The sequence below is a fragment of the Ailuropoda melanoleuca genome, chromosome 3, assembly GCF_002007445.2.
Source record: "Ailuropoda melanoleuca isolate Jingjing chromosome 3, ASM200744v2, whole genome shotgun sequence".
NCBI classification, from domain to species: Eukaryota; Metazoa; Chordata; class Mammalia; order Carnivora; family Ursidae; genus Ailuropoda; species Ailuropoda melanoleuca.
This window is the reverse complement of record NC_048220.1, coordinates 36,617,661-36,636,437: the sequence shown is the minus strand read 5'-3', so window position 1 is coordinate 36,636,437 and position 18,777 is coordinate 36,617,661. Positions and strand designations below refer to the sequence as shown.

At 40.5% G+C, this 18,777-nt stretch overlaps 1 protein-coding gene across 1 annotated transcript in view; it reads left to right on the top strand.

Annotated features, from left to right (window-relative positions):
- The window catches only part of ANKRD55 (ankyrin repeat domain 55), a 697,933-nt gene that overhangs the window by 297,835 nt on the left and 381,321 nt on the right, over nucleotides 1-18,777 (top strand). Inside the window, exon 3 of the mRNA XM_034656252.1 lies at nucleotides 7,578-7,687. The gene's annotated coding sequence lies outside the window, so the exon portion shown is untranslated. The remainder of the gene's footprint in view (nucleotides 1-7,577; nucleotides 7,688-18,777) is intronic.

Here is an 18,777-nt window from a genome sequence, read left to right as displayed (position 1 = left end):
AGACCCCTTTTTTCTAAGCCCTTCAATAAACCACTGGAGTATAATGTGGAATAGGAAATCTGGATTTAAGTCTTGGTCCTGCTACTTGGTCCTGCTACTGTGATCTGAGGCAAGTCACTTAGTCTCTCTGAACTTTGATTTTCTCATTTGTAATGTGTAGGAAACGCTGTATCTAACTTGTGGGATTTCAGAGAGAACTAAAGAAATAGCATAGAGGTACACTTTTCCCTCACCCTCAGGATATTTCCTGTGGTGGATCCTAATAGAGTGGAGGGAAGGACCCTGGTATCCAGTCCCGTGATGCAGCATGAGATGCTGTGTTGCAGCCTGAGAGAGGAAACGTGAGCCAGTCAAGCACACTATAACTATGGTTTTGAGGCTGGGGCTGTGTACTTTGCTTCAGAGCAAGTGTGTCTGTGGCTCATGATGCCCATTAGTGAATTAACAGGCAGGACAAGTTGTCCATTTTCCAGGTACTTTCATAGCAATAGGTTGGTGTCATAAATTACCACAAATCACTTGTCTTCCGAAAGTAGGACCTTCCTTGTATGGGACGAGGGTACTAATTCCCTTGAAAAGGGCTGAACCTATAGCCCCAGTGCCTCTAATGAGATGGGATTTGTTAATAAGGGGAGTAGCCAGACCCATGTGTGTTGGAGCACAAATTCTGGGGTCTGCAGCCATGGTCACACCTAGGGAGACTGCACCTTTGGCTTGGGTTTGGAATAAAGTAGCCCGTGTAGCAGTTCCAAAGAGGAGCCTCCAGGGAGCCCTCCCTCAGATGGACATTCTGCTCCATGACTGGATCCAGGCTTCCACCCTCTCTCTGGGGTGTGGGGATCAGAGAAACCCAGGCGTGTCAGAAAGAGCACAGCTGATCAAGCTTTGAGAACAGTTTCAGCTCAGTGCAAGGATTGGGTAAGTTCTTGGTATCAGAGCAGAGATGTGTAGGTGGGCGGGAGAAAAGGGAAGATACCAGGATGCAGAGTTGGCTTCCGTTGATCAGGGTCAGCCTGAGCTGTGGTGCTAAGGGGGTTTCAGTAGTTACTGTTGTTTTTGTTGCTTTGGCAACCAGAGTAGAAATAGACTACGCCCAGTGCAGGTGCACTCGGGTTGAGTGGGCCCATTTCCTCTGAACAGTCCTTGCTGGCCTTCAGACAGCAACCTCTGGGCTCCTCCCAGGATGGCTAGCTGAAACTTTTGGGGTGTGGAGACCAAAATGTGGAAAGTCTGAATTTCAGGCTGCTTTGCCTACAGGGACTACTGGCAGCAGTTGGTGGTGCCCTCCCAGTCTGTACAGCAAAGCTGTGTTTGGGCTTGGAAGGGTCACCAAGATCTCCCGCCTTTGCCCAGTAGGCTTTCCCACCTCTGGCAACTGCAGCCCTAGCAGTTGCATCCTGGATCCCCTAGAGGAAGCTCAAGGCTGGGTCACACTCTGGACTTGCAGTTCCACCCTGGAGTTCTGATGAGAAGCTGCAGCAGTCAGGGAGGATGTCAGTTCTCCCTCACTCTGGTGCCCACTCCTGCTGAGCTCATGGACACCCACCAAGCCTTCTGCTCTACACAACTCCAGAGGCTGTCCCTCTATAAGGGTCTCAGGGTGATGGGCTCTGGGTTCTGGCAGACACAGACTCAGATCTCTATCCCTTTCCTCATCTGTGAAATGGAAGTAGTCAAACCTATGAGGAGGAAGTTTCTGTGAAAGTACCTAAGGCTGCACCTGGCACGTAGCAGGTACTCAGTAAATGGAACCTTGCCCCTTGCCTAAGCACCAGAATTCAAGAGGCCCCCATTTCTGATGTTTTAGTACCAAGAGCATGCAGTCAATCCAATACATCAGCAAATCCTGTAGCTCTGTCTTGTCATTATATCCAGAAACTCTCCTCTCCTGCGATCTCTACTGTTTCCACCTTATCCCAGCACCATCACCTATTGCCTGGATTACTGCAGCTACCTCTGAACTGGGTTGCCTGTTCCTGTCCCTGCCTACTCAGTCTCTTCCCACCCAGCAGCCAAAGAAATCTTTCTAGAGCATTATTAAGATGGCATCTCTCCTCTGCTCAGAACTTGCCAGAGTCTGCCAATCTCATTCTGAGCCTGCCCTATCATGGTCCCCTCATCTGTGACCTTGTTTCCTATTCCTCTCTCCTTGTTCCTTCTACTCCAGTCACAGTGGCCTCCTTGCTGTTCCTTGAATGTACCAAGGTTACTCTCACCCCAGGACATTTACACTTCCTTTCCCCTCTGCTTGGATTGTTCTCTCAGGTATCTTTATGGCTCATATCTCACTTCTTGAGGTCTCTTCTCAGCTGTCACCTTCTCAGTGAGGGCCTCCATGAATGCTTATCTAAAACATTCCCAGTCTCCATCACTTTCTGTCTCCCTCCTTACTTAACTTTTCCTTCATATCCCAGGACAGGGAATTTAGTTTCTTTCCTGCTGAATCTCCAGTGCCTAGAATGGTGCTTGGCATATAATATACTCTAAATGGGTATAAATTAAATCAATTAATGAAAGGGATGGAGAAAAGGATATGTACAAATATATTTAAATAATCTGTATTAAGTGAAAGTTTTTATATGTTTAGTCACCTTTTAAACAAACTTTCTCTAGGGATATTTTCATTTAGAGAATTTTTTTTTTCTTTTTTTCTTTTACTTTTTTTGCATGATCAGTATGGGGGCAATTTCTCCATCACAGCCCTGTAATGGTGATGAGAACACTCTCAGGGATAGTGGCCTGGGTGCAGGGGTTGGAATGAGGTCTGTGCAGACTGTTTATGAAGACCTGTCTTTTAGATGCAGGAACACAATTGAGAGCTATATTTGTGTTTGTTGCTGATGGGTGGCTGAGGCGGGGCTGTGGGAGGAAGGGAAGGAGACAAAGAGGCTATTGGAATAGGCAGGAAGATGGAAAGGAAGTAGTTAAAGTAATTTCCTCCATCAAGCCCCACCATGGGCATGAAAATTAATATCTGCCTCTAGAGAGGTAAATTAGAAGCACCCAGTGGGGGAAGGGAAATGTCTCCAATTAAGACACATTCATATGGTTTGGCAGCTTCCAGCTAGTTGCCACAGCTCCTGGTAACACTCTGAGTGTTTTCTTCACTCCCTTATATTTTTCATGAAGACCTGGTATGGAGATAAGGGTAAGATTCCCTTAAAGTAATGTGAGAAAACTGTGAGAAAAGGAAGAGAGTGAAAACCCTGACAATGGCAAGGAAGCTGCAAAGTTGAATCTTCTCAAACTAAATAGACTCAGAGTTGCATCTGGATTTGTGTGTGCTTGGCAAACCTAAGGTGGAACCCCTCTGAAAAACATCTGACAGGAATCGCCTCTTTGTGAAATGTGAAAAGAAGCTCCCACCCAATTATTAAGAGGCTGCATAAGAGGAAAGGAAAAGTTTATGCAGCTAACATAACATGAGACTTGCCAAAATCATCCTGCCCTAATTCTCTTGTTAACAGAGCTGCTTTTCCAAAGAGCAAGTAACTCGTGATTGGGTTTCTTGATTCTTCCTGCCACTCCTGCTGTACGCTGCCCACCCCACCCGGGACCCCCTGCCCAGAGCTTACCCTCACTCGGTATTTTCACTGGTGGGATATTCTTCAAGGCTTGAAACCCCAGAAATTCCGTTGAAAGCACAATGATCTACACTCAGGATGTAGTGTAGAATAGCCACAAATGTCATATTGCTTATCTTGGTCTGTGCTGCACGCAGCAGCTGCTGGTGTTTGACGAGGAGGCTGCACAGGGCTCTGAGAATTGTACTGTGTGTGCTTTGTTCATGCATTTTGCAGCTGATTTAAGAGCAAGAAAGGAACAAAACCAATGCGATGTCTTTACTCCAGAGATCATCCACATCCTTCCTAGGGCAGGAAGAGCAGGTGACTGGGACACTGGACATTTGGCAAGCTGGTGGTTTTCCTGCATTGGCATGCTTTGCTGGGGTTTTCATGAAAAGACAATGACCTTTACAGAAAACAATGACCTTTGCAGAGATCTCTAAACCCTGGCAACTCAGCAGTGAGCTCAGTTCTGAAAGCATTCCTTTTGCCTTTCCCAACAGAGTTGAACAACTGGAAAGAAAGGAAGGAACTTAAAAAAAAAAATCACTGAAGTTTTTGGCAAACTTTAGGTGCTCTTCCCCCACCCTGTAATTAAGGCAGAAGTAAACAGTAAGAGAATATCAAATTGCAGCTTGCTTCGGTAATAGGTGCCCAGGTGGAGCTGCTGCTTGTATGGACCTGTGTCTTGAGACAGAAGGGCAGCCTCTGGGGAGCACTCCAACGGGTCCCCAGATCTGACATATCACGATTAAGACTTGAGGATTTGGAGCTGAGTGATAAGAAAGGGCGAGTCCTCTGGGGCATTATCTGTAAAAAGAAAAAGTTTCTTCCTTCTTTACAGTTACCCTTTCCCCACAAACTCTGAAACCCTTCTCATTTTTGGAGGTTGTCTCCTAGATGGTACAGCTTCACCTGGAAGAGGTTGATGGGTTGAACGAATCCAAAGCACTCTTTGCTGTGTAAAGTGTGTGTGAAGACTCTCTGTCAGACTGGCTTGGTCTGTGTCCAAATGTAGGAGCCCAGACAAGTTGCTTACTTCCCTAAGCTTCAGTTTCTCAACTCAAGTGAGTAGTACTTAACTTATAGGGTCCCCATCAGGCTAAAATGAAACAGTGTAAAGTGCCTGGACTATAAGATCCACTCAACCATTGATATTACATGTATTAATCATTCTTTCTTTTTATTGTTGAGTAGTACTCCATGGTATGGCTCTACCACATTTTATTGATTCAGCTGTTGATTTGGTGTTTGGCTTGCTCCCAGTTTTTGGCTATTACAAATAAAACTGTTACTGGAGGAGTGTGTAAGTCTTGTGTGGACATAGTTTCCCTTTTCTCTTGGGTAAATACTTAAGAATAGAGTGGCTAGATCATATGGTCGGTGTATGTATAATTTTTTAAAGAAACTGTCAAACTGTTTTCTGAAGTGATTGCATCATTTTATAGTCTCACCAGCACTGTATCAGAGTTCCAGTTCCTCCACACCCTTGCCAACACTTGGTATGGTCAGACTTTGTAATTTTATCCATTCTAATAGATGTGTAGTGGTAGGTGATTCACATTTACTTTGGATTGCAGTGAGATTACTTAGGTGAATGTTCTGTGCAAGAATACTATTCGTCTATTGTGTAGTGCATAGAACTCAAAGTTCAAATAGTATCTGAAGATGAGCACTCATGAAATTTAATCCTTGGTACGCAGTTTGGTTGCACCTGACTCAGAAATTAGGTGAATTTCAAGCATCAGCCTAATGATTCAGTGCTGTCGACCCCTTAATTTTCTTTCCATCTCTCCTGCTAAAGCCAAATAATTGCTGCAACTTCATTACTTCACCTATCAAGCCAGTAATGATCTGTGATTCATGTCACCTTTAGTTCTTATTACTAATAATAACTAACATTGTAAGATTGGCAACTCTGTGAAGTTTGCCCTGTTTATAATAATGAGGTTAGTGAAAAGTTGACTCCTTTATAGGAACCAAAAGAGAAGACCCATAGGAGAAATTTAATTCTAATCTTGTATGTAGGAAAAAGTTTTTCCTAACAAATGGTTTGTTTTCCTCTGATGGATGCTGGGCATTGTGGTATTCCTTTCTTCATACTGGTAGCCAAGAACTTAAGAGCCAAATTTGCCTTCATAGCAAGTTGATGAGACTCTGGGTTATACATTTTACCAAACTAAGTCGTACCTGGCTCCGTCGTACTTTCCCATTTGATTTTGTTTGCTTATTTTCCTAATTTGTTAAAAGATTTTGAATTTAAATGATTTTATTTTTTAAATAAATTTTTGACTTCCTCACAGTCACCTGGTTCCCTTCCCCAGGGGCAACTGCTATTATTGATTTGTCGAATGTTTTTCCAAATCTAACCTATGTGAATATAAGCAAATTTCTGGCGTATATAGCACATGTGTGTAAGCAGTTTGTTGAATGAGTTGGAGTTGGAGAGTATAAACAAGTAACTTTATTTCTGCTCATCACCAACTCTTGAAATTTACTCTGTTGTTTCCTTGCCTGCCCATGGATAAATTTTCTGGTGCATCCCTTAGTTTTCTAGTCACTTTCAGGTATTAATAGATAGTCTCACTTTCGTTTAAAGAGTGGATTAATATAGAATCAAAACATCATTCTCTCTTCCCAATGGAAACATCTCCCCTTAGCTAGCTGGGACCTGGCTCTGGCTTAGATGTGCTTTGGGGCTTAGCCTGCCTTCCCACGTTTCCCAGCCTTGCACTTCTACTGCTCCTCTACCCTCATCCTGTTTTATTGGCTCTTCTAGGGTTGGCGGGCTGGAGGGGTTGCCTCTGCAACTTTCTTTATAGGAACACCCTTGGTTTACTGTAGCCTCTTTCCCCAAAAGTGTAGAGATCTATGTGTGCCTGGTAGTCTGGGAGTTAATGTCTTCCTCCTTCCCTCACAGCCAGTGAGTGACTGGAACAGGAGAACGAAAGCCTTACTCCCTTGCTACAAGAGGGGACAAACTCTTGAGATGTAATTTGTGCTCCAGAGTTCCCTTCAAGATCAGCGTGAGGCTGAGACTATACTGCAAATCATATCCTCTCTTGGCTTCTTCTCTTTCCCTGTCCTATCTACCCCCCCCAACCCTGAGTGCACTTCCTTAATAAATCACTTACTTGCCCATGAACCCTCATTTTAGGGTCTGCTTCTCAGTAACCCAGCCTAAGACAGGAGATGTCCAAACACTGACACTCTCCTGGGACACTGTTGAAAGTTCCTTAGAGTTCCTTCATTGAGGCCCTTCAACCACAGTTTTCTTGTCATGGCTGAGGTCTGCTGGGAAACAGTTATTTACAACTTTGCCTTTGTGTCCTGGCTTCCAGGGTCCACCCCTTGGATTCGTGGTTGGAGTCTTTAATTCTGACTGTACAAGAGCCAAACACAGTTGTACTGAAGTCACCACACATCTTCCCTTCTCCTTTATCTTAAAAATGTTATTAATTTAATCACATATACATTCCCAGGATTTATAACATTTACCTTCTGTTTTATAAATAAATACCCATATTTGTTGTAGTTATTCTCCTTTGGTTGACTGGATGAAATACACAAAATAACCAGCAGTTCTTTTAATGAAGTCTTTCAGTTCTTTTGGTTAGGTAAAACTTCGCTTCTAGTAGCTTCCACAAGTGAAAACTATAGCCACTGAATTCTTGCATTTGCAGAAGTGTTTAGCTGTTGTTTTTACACTTGATTGGTGGGTAATAAAATTCTTGGGTCACACTTTCTTTTCTTGAGGACTTTGTTGGCATTGCTTTACTGTTTTCCAGCACTGATTTTTTTTTTCACCGTCTATAAGTGACTTGATGTTTTTTTTTCAGGATACTAAAAGGACTCTTTTTTATCTTTGAAGTTGAACAGTTTTCTGATATTTTTTCCTAGGGATGAGATGTATCTTTTAATTTTAATTTGTAGATCAATCTTTCTTTCATTTTGGAAAAATGTATAGCTTTTATACCTGAGGACTCAATTTTATTACCCAAAACTTTGCAGTACTGGGATTGGCTGTTAGAGCTGCATTTGAAGAGGAGCTCTCTACTCTGGAGAATGGCAAAGTTCCCCTGCAAGAACTAACTTGTCCTCGGAGGATGCTACCTAAGATAGTGAGTAGAAGTCACTTTGAATTATATCTTGCAATATTTTACTATTCCATTATTTGGGTTTTCTTCTTCAGGAATGTCATTTTCACTCATGTTTACTTACTTAGTTTCTTCCATGTTTATTATCTTCTTCCCTGAACTTTTTTTTTTAACCATTTGTTTACTTCCATTTTATTTTACTCACTTTTTTTAACCATGTTCTCCATGTGTTTTACTGTATCTGTGTCAGGGTTTACTCTCCAAATAGCTGCATTTAATGTAAACTTCATTTTTGTGATACTGTAATTTTTTCCACTTCTTTTCTAAATTCTTCCAGTTCTTGTTTCATCTACTTCTGTCTTTTCATATTTCCTCTCAATGCTTTTATCTTTGCTCCCATGTTTTTTGTTTACAGGGACAACCCTGGATATTTTCTCTGCTAAAGAGCATATCACTATATTATCTCTGCTCTCTACCAGTCCCCAGGAACTCCCATGATAATTGAACTTTCCTAGGATGTTGGATTACAATTCTACTTGGGAGGCAACAAGGACCAGTGGGCTTGGGAATTAGACAGATTTGTATTCAAATCCTGACTCTGCTAGTTAACAGTTGTGTCATCATGAAGAGACTGGTCTCTCTGAGCTTAAGTCACCTCATTTGTAAGGCAGGTATGATGTTACTGCATAGTGTTCGTGTGAGGATTAGAGGAAATAAATAAAGCAAAGGGTCTTGCTCAGCGTCTGTCTTACAGAAGGTGCTTAATAAATATTCTTTCTGTTTTATTTTTCCTAATTAAAGTGATGGGTAGGTGTAAACAATATTACCACAGTAATAAGAGACTTTGACTTAAATGATATTTAACCTGTGCTTCTAAAGTACCCACCACAATAATGATATTAGAAAATATATATCAAAGGCTTTCTTTTTTTAATTTTTAATTTTAATTTTACTTTAGAGAGATCATGCCTGTGCGAGTGGTGGGGGGAGGGGCAGAGAGAGAGGGAGAGAGGGAATCTTAAGCAGGCTCCACACCTAGTGGGGAGCCCAATGTAGGGCTTGATCTCATGACTCTGAGATCATGACCTGAGCCAAAATCAAGAGTCAGATGCTTAACCGACTGAGCCACCCAGGTACCCCTATTGAAGGCTTTCTGTATTCTAGGAATTTTGCTAAGTTTACTACATATATTACTAGTTTAATTGTATGAGGTGTGCCATATCATTGTATCCATTTTATAGTTGAGGAAATTGAGCCATGAGTTAACTTCTTGCTTAAGGTGGTAAGTAAAGATGCACAGTTTGGTCCTAAACTGTAACTTTAGTGGCCATATATTAATCACTAAAAAATATTATTTATGCAATGTGATCCTTCCCTGTGCTAGGAGAAGCAAAAAAGTGTGAGTTATCATGCTTGGCCTTGGGAAGCTCACAGCACCTGTATATATACACATTATATAAACAGATTTATAAAAATGCAATTGTGTTCACAGGCCTAGCACTTAAAGTAAGGACTCTCATTTACAGTTAGATAGCATGAGATTTGAGATAGTACTTAGAGGATGCTTTTTTCCCCTAGCAATTAGAGCCTTCAACTGGAATTTCTCATCCTTGTCCCTCTATTTTCAGGTGACCTAGTAAAAGTGAGTGAATTCTAAAGCACTTAGGTTATTGGCTTTTCTCAGAATGTGGATATGTTAAAAATGTACCCATGATTTGTTCTTATCAGATATGGTAAGACACATAGGCCCAGAAATGATTGTTACAGAGGAAGAATTTTATACTCACAGATCCCTAGAAACACAAGGCATAGCATGCCCAGGCCATGCATGGCCATATAGGGAAACAACAGGATTAATCAGGAGGCAGAGAGGGCTCAGAACCTTTGCTGGGATTTTTGTGGGGAGAAATGGGTGAGGCAGGAAAGGTACCCTGAGTAAGTTTAAGATTGAATAATTTGTATAATTTGGGTGGGTTCAGGGTGATAGGGGTGGTTCCTAGTCGTCTGGTACCTGGCCCTGGGGGATTTAAGGCAAGGGGATTATTGGCTTGGTGTTTGAGAGTTTGATAAAGGAGATGGTTGGGAGTATGGGCTCTGAATTGGTTGGTTTGTTCATTAAAGGCTCACTCCCAGGGAAATAATGTGTTATCTTTAGGAATTAGTTGTTCTGGGAGGGACAGTCTTTCTAAGATCAGCACCCCAAATGCCAGAGTATCAAGAATACAGAAAATAAAAAATTGTAGTCAACGCAGTGGGTATCTGTGCTTGTGTATGAGTATGTATGCATGCTGTAAAGAAAAGGTTGGTGTCATGCCTCTCTTGGAGGGGAGTGACAGGAAGGTAAGTGGAGGGGAAAATTGAATAGGTAACGAGGACTTCATAAAAAAGAATAGGTTATGCTATGCCATTTTTCAAAATAGGTTTTCATTTGGAAAGTGGGGGCAAGTGTTTTCTGACTGAGTTGTTAAGGGAATTCCTATAAGTACCCAGAAAATTAATGTGCTCAGAAGGAACTATAGAAAAGCAACACAGTATTTTAATTCATTGTTTGGTGTGGGCTGGCTCTAAGTTGTTCTAGAAATGAGTTTTGTACTTTGACGGTTTTTTGGTGTATGCAGCATACACAAACAAAGCCAAAGTGAAAAAGTACAGAATCTTAAGAACTGTATCATTTGGATTTCTTCAGACTAAACAAAGAGTTCCAAGTATGGCCAGATTAAATGATTTTTCTGAACCTCCTTGTCCCTCACCCAGCCTTCCAATTAGAGAACTGAATTTGCAATACAGTGTGAGTCTTGGATCAAGGGCCTTCAACTGTTTTTATTCAGGGTACATGTCTTGGTTTCGGTCAGAGTGTGAGAACTCAAACATATCATGGAACAGGTTTGTTGGAATTCAGACAATGAGTGTTTCCTCTAGATTACAATAGATTCTTTCCATAAAAAATATTTTTCTGGGCAAGTATTTCTGTAATTTATTAGCTTCAAGGACCTACAAAGTCAAGTGGAGATAAACTTTGGTTGGGAGAAAATAAGTAGGAGTTTTTAGATGATGCAGACCACAGGCATTCGGGGAGCTACCACTTGCTGTCGTAGGGAATCCACCAACAGGGCAGTATGAATGCCTTCTGAAACCAGTACCTTTCTGCTCTCCCTTTGCCACCTCACAGTCTTATCTCCTGCAAGCCACTGTAAGTGGAAAATTGTAAACACAGATTTATTTGGCTGCTATTAAGTCTTTTGTGCCTTCTTTTTAGTACTGAGCCAACTGAGTTCCCAAGATCTATTTTATTGCTTTTTTAAATAGCAGCCTAAAGAACCAGTGAAGATGTCTTCACTTCCAAAGCCTTCACTTTACTTAAGTTACCACTATTTTTTCATGTACCTGTAGAAGCACTGGGTACTCTGAGTGGGAACAGGGCTCTGCTGTGGAGGCTGATTCCCTGGAGTTGGCCTTGAGTTTCCTCAGCAGTAAATTCTGCTGGATATGCATTGCAATGCTCTATATCCAGGCTTCTTTCTCTGTTTCTTTTGGTTCAGAGCCTTACTTGGTCACCACAGTTCTGTTTATAACAAGCGGGCTAGACAGGGTATCCTTGTGAAATATTACCTCTTTGGTTGGTTTCCTCCTTCCTGTCTTCGTAGTTTTACTCCATCTCTTCCATTTTTTCCTTCTTTTTCTACTTCTACCCTTTCCTTCTTCTGCTCTCCCTTCTGCAGATATCACTTAAGCATCTGCTGGGTGCTAAAGAAGACCCAAAGATAAATAAGACAAAGTTCTTGCTCTTGAGATATTCAATATAAAGGAGATCTTTATAACAAATAATGATAATACAGTATGCATTCAGAATACAGATACCATCATGCATGCCTCTGTTCCTTTTCCCCTATTTTTGTTAGTCACCATGTCTTTCCAGACTTTAAGGGTTCCTCAGATCTCCATTGTGGTCTTTCCCTCTTCTTACTCTACATACTCTTCCTTGGAGATGTGCTCTAGTCCTATTACTTCAGCCTTAACTGTATGCTGGTATCTCTGAGGTCTGCCTCTCCAATCCAGACTGGTCCCCACTTTGCTACAGATTCATAGAGTCAACATTCAGCTCAGGGACTGAGACACAGAGGAAGGGCATCAACATAGCCAAAGGAATACAGGAAGATGGTAAAGAGGAAATCCTCATTCAGTTGGTTTTATATGGACTTCTAGTAATGTAGATGGAGGAATTCAGGTGCCATATACTGTTATTGGCTCGCAGTTACAGTAATTAGTAGTAAACTGAGGTTTACACTTCAGGACTCTGGAAATTCTTTGTCAAGAATGCTTTTTTCCTTACCTTGGTCCTCATAGGTAAATTCAGGGCCCTTGGGAAGAGTAGAGCCCTTTGTTTCTGGAGTCCAGATGTTGGCAGGGTTGTTTGGATTTGACCATAGCTAGTGGATGAAAGGTTTCAGTGGCTCCAATTGTATTGAAAAAGCTGATAGCACCTCCTGTTCTGTCTTACTGAGCCCAATTTGCTTGGAAAGACAAACACCTCTTGGCTTGTTCCACTGTATGAGACACAGCTTTCTGAGGTGAGAAAGGCACTACTTCTCCAGATGATAGGCTAAGAATTCCTAACACCAAAGGCACTCATACATTTGGCATTGATTATTTGAGGACTGACTTGTAGAGAGAATGTTGTAACTTGATTTTCTTCCCCAGTGTTACGTTTTTACAAGATAATGGAAATTTTCCTGAATGTCATTTCTCAACCAACTGGGCCATCTCAGCTTCATCCTAATCCTTTTTAGGGTAATGTAGAAAACTGGCCTTTAAAATTATTAATCTCTTGGTGGTGGGATAATAGGTGATTGTATTTTCTTCTTTATACTCTTTCATGTTTCCCCAAACTCTTTGATTAATTTATATTAATTTATTAACAGAAAAATTTATAAATTTTATTTTTTAAAACTAAAAAGTTTCATTCATTGAGTGATGGTGAGATGCATGGTCTAAATGTACGTATGTATTCATTGATAGAGGAATGATAACACTAGAATGAGATTGGATGGTTTTCTCTCCTTTTTAAAAAAATTTCACAAAAGGTCTTATTATCAAAAATGACTGTTGTTTCCTTTAAAGAATAGCTTGGACTTTTTTTTTTTTTTAAGATTTATTTGTTTATTTTAGAGAGGGGAGGGCGGGACAGAGGGAGAGAGAATCCCAAGGAGGCTCCCTGCTGAGCTTGGAGCCCAGTGTGGGGCTCAATCTCACAACCCTGAGATCATGTCCTGAGCCCAAATCAAGAGTCTGACGCTTAACCAACTGAGCCACTCAGGCGCCCCCACACTTTTTTTTTTAATTACACTTTTGAACTGTGGATATTTTAAGATTGCCTCAGTTAGAGTGTATCATCCTCTTTAATGGTGGTTTTGATTTTGATTGTAAGCTGGGCCAACATCTTTCTTAATTAAAGTTATAATTGTAAAATTATGAGTTTCATCTTGTCTCTCACTGTATTATGTGCCACTGACAAACTAGCTCCAAGAAGAATTTCAAAGGAGTTTTTGTTGGAATAAGTATCTTCCTAGGTATAATTTTAAAGGAATCAATATTCATTTAAAATTGATTTGTGTTTATTTAATCTCATATATTTACTAACTCTAGGATATTCTGTCTATGTGCATACTTCTAACAGTTTGTATTTTAAGCTGATCAAAACAATTGTGTGTATGAGTGTTTGCTCCTAAAAGTCTTAAACATCAAAGTGCATCATTATAAAAATGCCATAGATATGTAATATTTTAAAAGCCATTGGTATTTCTGATGTAAGGTTATAAATGTTGAAGATGAGAGAAGATATCAGCATCCTTAGAAGCTGAGGATAATGGACTGTGAACAAAGAATGGAAAGGGATTCACCATGTTTTATACATAACATTGCTTCTCTACATTAAAGCCTGTAATTCCTGAAAAAAACCTTGGTTTTTGGTTCATTTAGAAAAAAAAATGAGTACAATCCTTTGTGAACACCAATGAAATGCTGATTGTGCCTTTAGCAACAGAGCCTGGTCTAATTCTGTTTCAAAGAATAGGAACTTGGAAGATATTTAGGAGAATTTCCCTGAAGACTTTGGTACCAAATACCCTCAGCTGGTGAGGACTCTGGAAACACACCAAGCCACCTCCCCACCTCATATTCCCGTGTGCTTGGAAAACCTGTCTTACTAACCTCTCTTCCTTTATCTACAATGCTGACTCTGACTCCACCCTCAACTAGACAACCACCCTAGATGCCATCAGTTTCTTGGTACTCCTCGGGGAAGAAATGATTCCTGTTGAGTTATCTCAACTCCTTTGAAGGTGGTTTGGCAACCTTCTGTTTATCAAGATTAGCCCCCTTTCTTAATCCCCCATCACATGTTTTGTCAAGCATGCTCATGAGAAAAAGGACAAGGGGTTAAATGGAGGAAAGGAGCTCCCATCTCTGCACTCACTCACCTGTCTGTCTGTGAGGCACCTGCCCCTGAATTTCTAGTTGAACCAGAAGTTTGTGTGTATGATTAGGAGTTGGCTCTCATCCGGTTCCACTTACAAGCCCGGGCTGCCTGCCCTGAGCCAATCACCAGGGCAAGTGTACTCTAGGGATAAAGTAGTAAGTTCTTCCTGCAGCTCTGGCTCCTCAAATCCAGTTCTGCTCTATAGAGGACATAGTGAATGCTGCATAAATAGCAGTTGAATAAATGAATTATGTAGTAATTCCCAACAGGAAAAGATGGGAGGATATATTTCTCCTAGCAGGACATGGTAGAGTATTGAAGTTTATCTGGGTGTTCCGTAGAAGTGGGGTAGGAGGTTCTGCCTAATGAGAAAAAAGCATTTTCAGTATTTTCATTTTGTTCAGTGTTTATTGGGTGTAATTTCCACATTACAAAATGCAGACATCTTAGGTGAACAGGCCAAAGACTTTTTTACGTATTTGTATACTAATATGGCTTTCACCTAGATCAGGATCTAAAACATTTCCATCACTTCAGAGAGTTACCTCATGTCCCCGTCCACTCAATAGTTTCCCACCTCCCCACCAGGGTAACATTTATTCTTACTTCTATCTCCATGGACTAATTTTGCCTATTCTTGAAAGTCATGTAAAATTCTAAAGTTGTACTTTTCAGTGTCTTCTTTTACTCAACATAATTTAAAAAATAAATATATATATATCCATGTTGTTGCAGCCCAGTGAGTTTCTTTTCACTGCTGTGTGCTCTTCCACACATGGAAGGTAGTCCCATTGTAATATTACAATTTATCCATTCTTCTCTTGATAGACATTTGTTTTTGTTTTTGTAGTATTAGGTGTGATCTGGAAAGAGAATTGAAAGACCCAAGAAAAACTAAATTGTTCTCTGAAATCAAGTGACAAAGTCTCCCTGGTGCTTTGAGGAGGGAAGAAAATGGGGTACTCACAACCTGGGGTGAATTGGGAAGATAAACAATAGCCCCAGGCCCATTAGGAACCAGAAGATAGCAAGAGGTGGGCTGTGACTTAGATGGACTCAAGTATGGGGCCACCCTTCTTTACTCTAAGAGGAAAGTGACTCCAAGAGCTGAGGTGGTGTCTAATCCTTTTAAAAGTTAGTTAAGGAGTATCTTAGAGGGTAAAGAGTTGGGTTATATTTGGAAAACAAACAGGAAAAAAACCCTTTTGTTTTTGTAATATAAATACTAGAGAAGACTTCTATGGCACCAGCTCTTTTCCTTATGTTGAATCCTGGGATCCAGCCCTGAGCCCATTATCTATGTTAACATAGATAATAGTTCAAAATCCACTATCTAATTAGACACTTTGAAATTTGTCTGGGTTTGTATAAGTCTACTAAAGTCATACAATATACTTCTCAGATGTTAGTATTTTCTTGGAAAAGCTTGGAAAATAATATGGTAGGCTGTTTCTAAAATGGGTCCCTATGATCCCTACTTCTTTGTATTCACTCCCTTGTGTAATTTCTTCTCCTTATTTGTAGGCTGGGACTAGTGACTTACTCCTATGGAATAGAAAATGGGAAGAGTGATGGGCTGTCACATCCAATATTAGGTTATCAGAGTCTGTGAATTCCATCTTGCTTGCACTTTCCCTCATGCTGCCACTCCCTCTTGCCCTTTTACTCGCTCTTTCTGATGAAACAAGCTGCCCTGTTCTTAGCTGGCTTATTGAGAGGCTCACGTGGCAAAGAACTGAGGGCCATCTTACTGAGAAACAGGACTTCAGTCCAGCAGCCCATGAGGAGCTAAATCTTGCCAGTTCAGTACCTGGACCAAGCCTCTAAGTGGATCCTCCCCCCGTTTATCAGTAAGATGACTGCAGTTCCAGCTGACACCCTGACTGTAGCCTTGTGCAAGATCCAAAGCCAGGAGACCCAGCCAAGCCTTCCTCAGATTCCTGATCCACAGAAACTGGATTAATTATACAACAACAGATAATTAAGACAAATGATGATATTAATGACTGGCATCCATGAGTGTTAACTACTTGTCAGGTACTGTGCTAAGTGTTGTATATGTGATTTCTCCTTTCATCTTTATGACCATCCTATGAAGAATATATTCATAAACTTATTGTATAGGTGGGAGATCTGAGGGTTAGTGTAATTCATCAAAGTTACAGAGATAGTAAGTAGAATTTAAGTCTGTGCAACCTTGTTCTAGAACCACAGTATCCTCCATTTGCTGTGCTATATCAGCTAAGCTCTGGTCCTGAATATATTTTTTTCACTGAACTAACTGATTTTTTAAATGGAATTACACTGCTGTTCTTGAATAAAGTAACCCCAGGCCTGGGCCCTTGTTCACCTCAGAGATGGGCAAGCAAAAGCCAGAGAAGTGATTAACAGCCTTGTGTGAAAAGGCTATTCCATACAGTTGGGTTCTTTGATTTGGAGCTGAGTTTTGTCCTAGCAATAGAAAAGCAGGAACGGTGGCAACTATTCCTGGTAGGAGTTGGGGAGAAAGAGGCTGACTCATTATTTTAGCTTTTAAACTGCATATATGGGGCGCCTGGGTGGCACAGCGGTTGAGCGTCTGCCTTCGGCTCAGGGCGTGATCCCGGCGTTGTGGGATCGAGCCCCACATCGGGCTCCTCTGCTGTGAGCCTGCTTCTTCCTCTCCCACTCCCCCTGTTTGTGTTCCCTCTCTCGCTGGCTCTCTCTATCTCTGTCAGATAAATAAATAAAATCTTTAAAAAAAATAAACTGTGCATATCAAGCTCTGAGGATGAAAACAAATCACGCTCTCCTAGAGACTCATGCTCTCCTAGGTCTCAGTTGGGACCTCTAAGAAAAAAGGAAGTCATACTTAAAATATTGTGATGTGAAAAAGTTATGAAAATAGCTCTATTGATTTGAAAAAAAATCGTTTTAGAAATAGCTTTGATCTCTTTTAATATAACAGTATTTATTACATGCTTGGTATAATAAAAACATGAATGGAACAATTGAGAGAAGTAGAGAGTGAATATCAACCCCATCTCACCCAAGGACAATAACCAGATTCATAGTTTTTACCTTTTTGTCTCCTAATTACAGATAGCATTTTCACATCAGTAAATAGCTTAATATAATTCTTTGTGTTATTCCACCGTATGTATGTTTCATCATTTATTCAAAATAATCCCCTGGATATTTAAGTTGCTTCCAGTTTTCTGTAATAAACAACTCCATGGGAGATACCTTTGTACAGACATCTTATGCATTCGTCTCATGATTTCTTTAGAATAAATATCTAGATGTGGAAGAGTTGGGTCAAAGGGTTTACATATTTTAGACTTTTATGGATCTTGCCAAATTGCCCTTCTGTAAGGTTGTACCAAAATTAATCCCACCAACAGTTAATAGAGTGCCCACTTCCTACACCCTCTCCAACAAAGGGAATTAGCATTCTTTTAAACCTTTGCCCATCTGATAAGTGAAAAATAGCTTCTTCTTGTTTTACTTTGCACTCCTTTAATTCCTGGGAGATAGGGGGCGCCTGGGAGGCTCAGGGGTTAAGTGTCTGCCTTTGGCTCAGGTCATGATCTCAGGATCCTGGGATCCAGCCCTGAGCCCTGTGTCAGGCTCCCTGCGCAATAGGGAGTCTGGTTCTCCCTCTCCCTCTGACCCTCTCTGCCATTTGTTCTCTCTCTCTCTCTCTCTCTCTCTCTTTCTCTACCCATCTCTCTAATATAAATAAATAAAAACTTTAAAAAAAATTCCTATGGAGATCAGGCATTCTTCTTATTGGTCATCTGTGTTTCTTCTCTTATAGTTATCTTTCTATACCATTTGACCATTTTTGCCATCGTATTATTTATAATTTTTGTGTTAAAAACTTATAAATGCAGGAATTTGACACTTTCTCTTTTCTGTTTGCTACACTTTACCCCACTTTGTAATCTTTCAACTGTGCTTTATTTGTTTGGTTTCTTGCTCTGTTGACATTTAGAATTTTTATGTCATCAATTCTATCCATCTTTGTATTTATACTTTCTGACCTTGCTGTGCCTGGAAAGGCCTTATTTTTCTGGCCAGATAAAATTTTACAAAGTATGAATGGCCGTGAGGAACCAATATTTTGAGGTGGATTTGAAAAGCAAAATATGAAAGGCAATAAATTATAAAAATGCTCTTAACTCTTAGAAGCTTTATGTTTCTCCCAGGGGCTCTTTTACTTGCTGTAACTCTGATTAATGATTTTAAAGAAAACATCTCAATTTTCGTATATATTGATTAGAATACACATTCCTGCCTAAAATTTAATGTTATCCCTTGACCATATTCCTTAATTATAATAATAAAGTAAATAGGTTATAAATATATTGGTTTATCCTATTGTTATTTTAGTAACAAAACTGTATCCAAAATGACTTGTATTCATATTGTGTTCAGTACTTCACAATTATTTCACACGCACCATTTTGTTTAGTCTTCACAGCAACACTGCAAGTTAACTATTATTATCTTCGCTTTACTGATGAGGATACCAAATTTCAGAGCGGTTAAATGATTTGACCAATGTCACACAGTTGAATGAAGGCAGAGTCAGGACTCAGACTCATGCCTTTTAAACAAAAACCCATTGTTCCTCCCAGTTACTAAAATAATAATT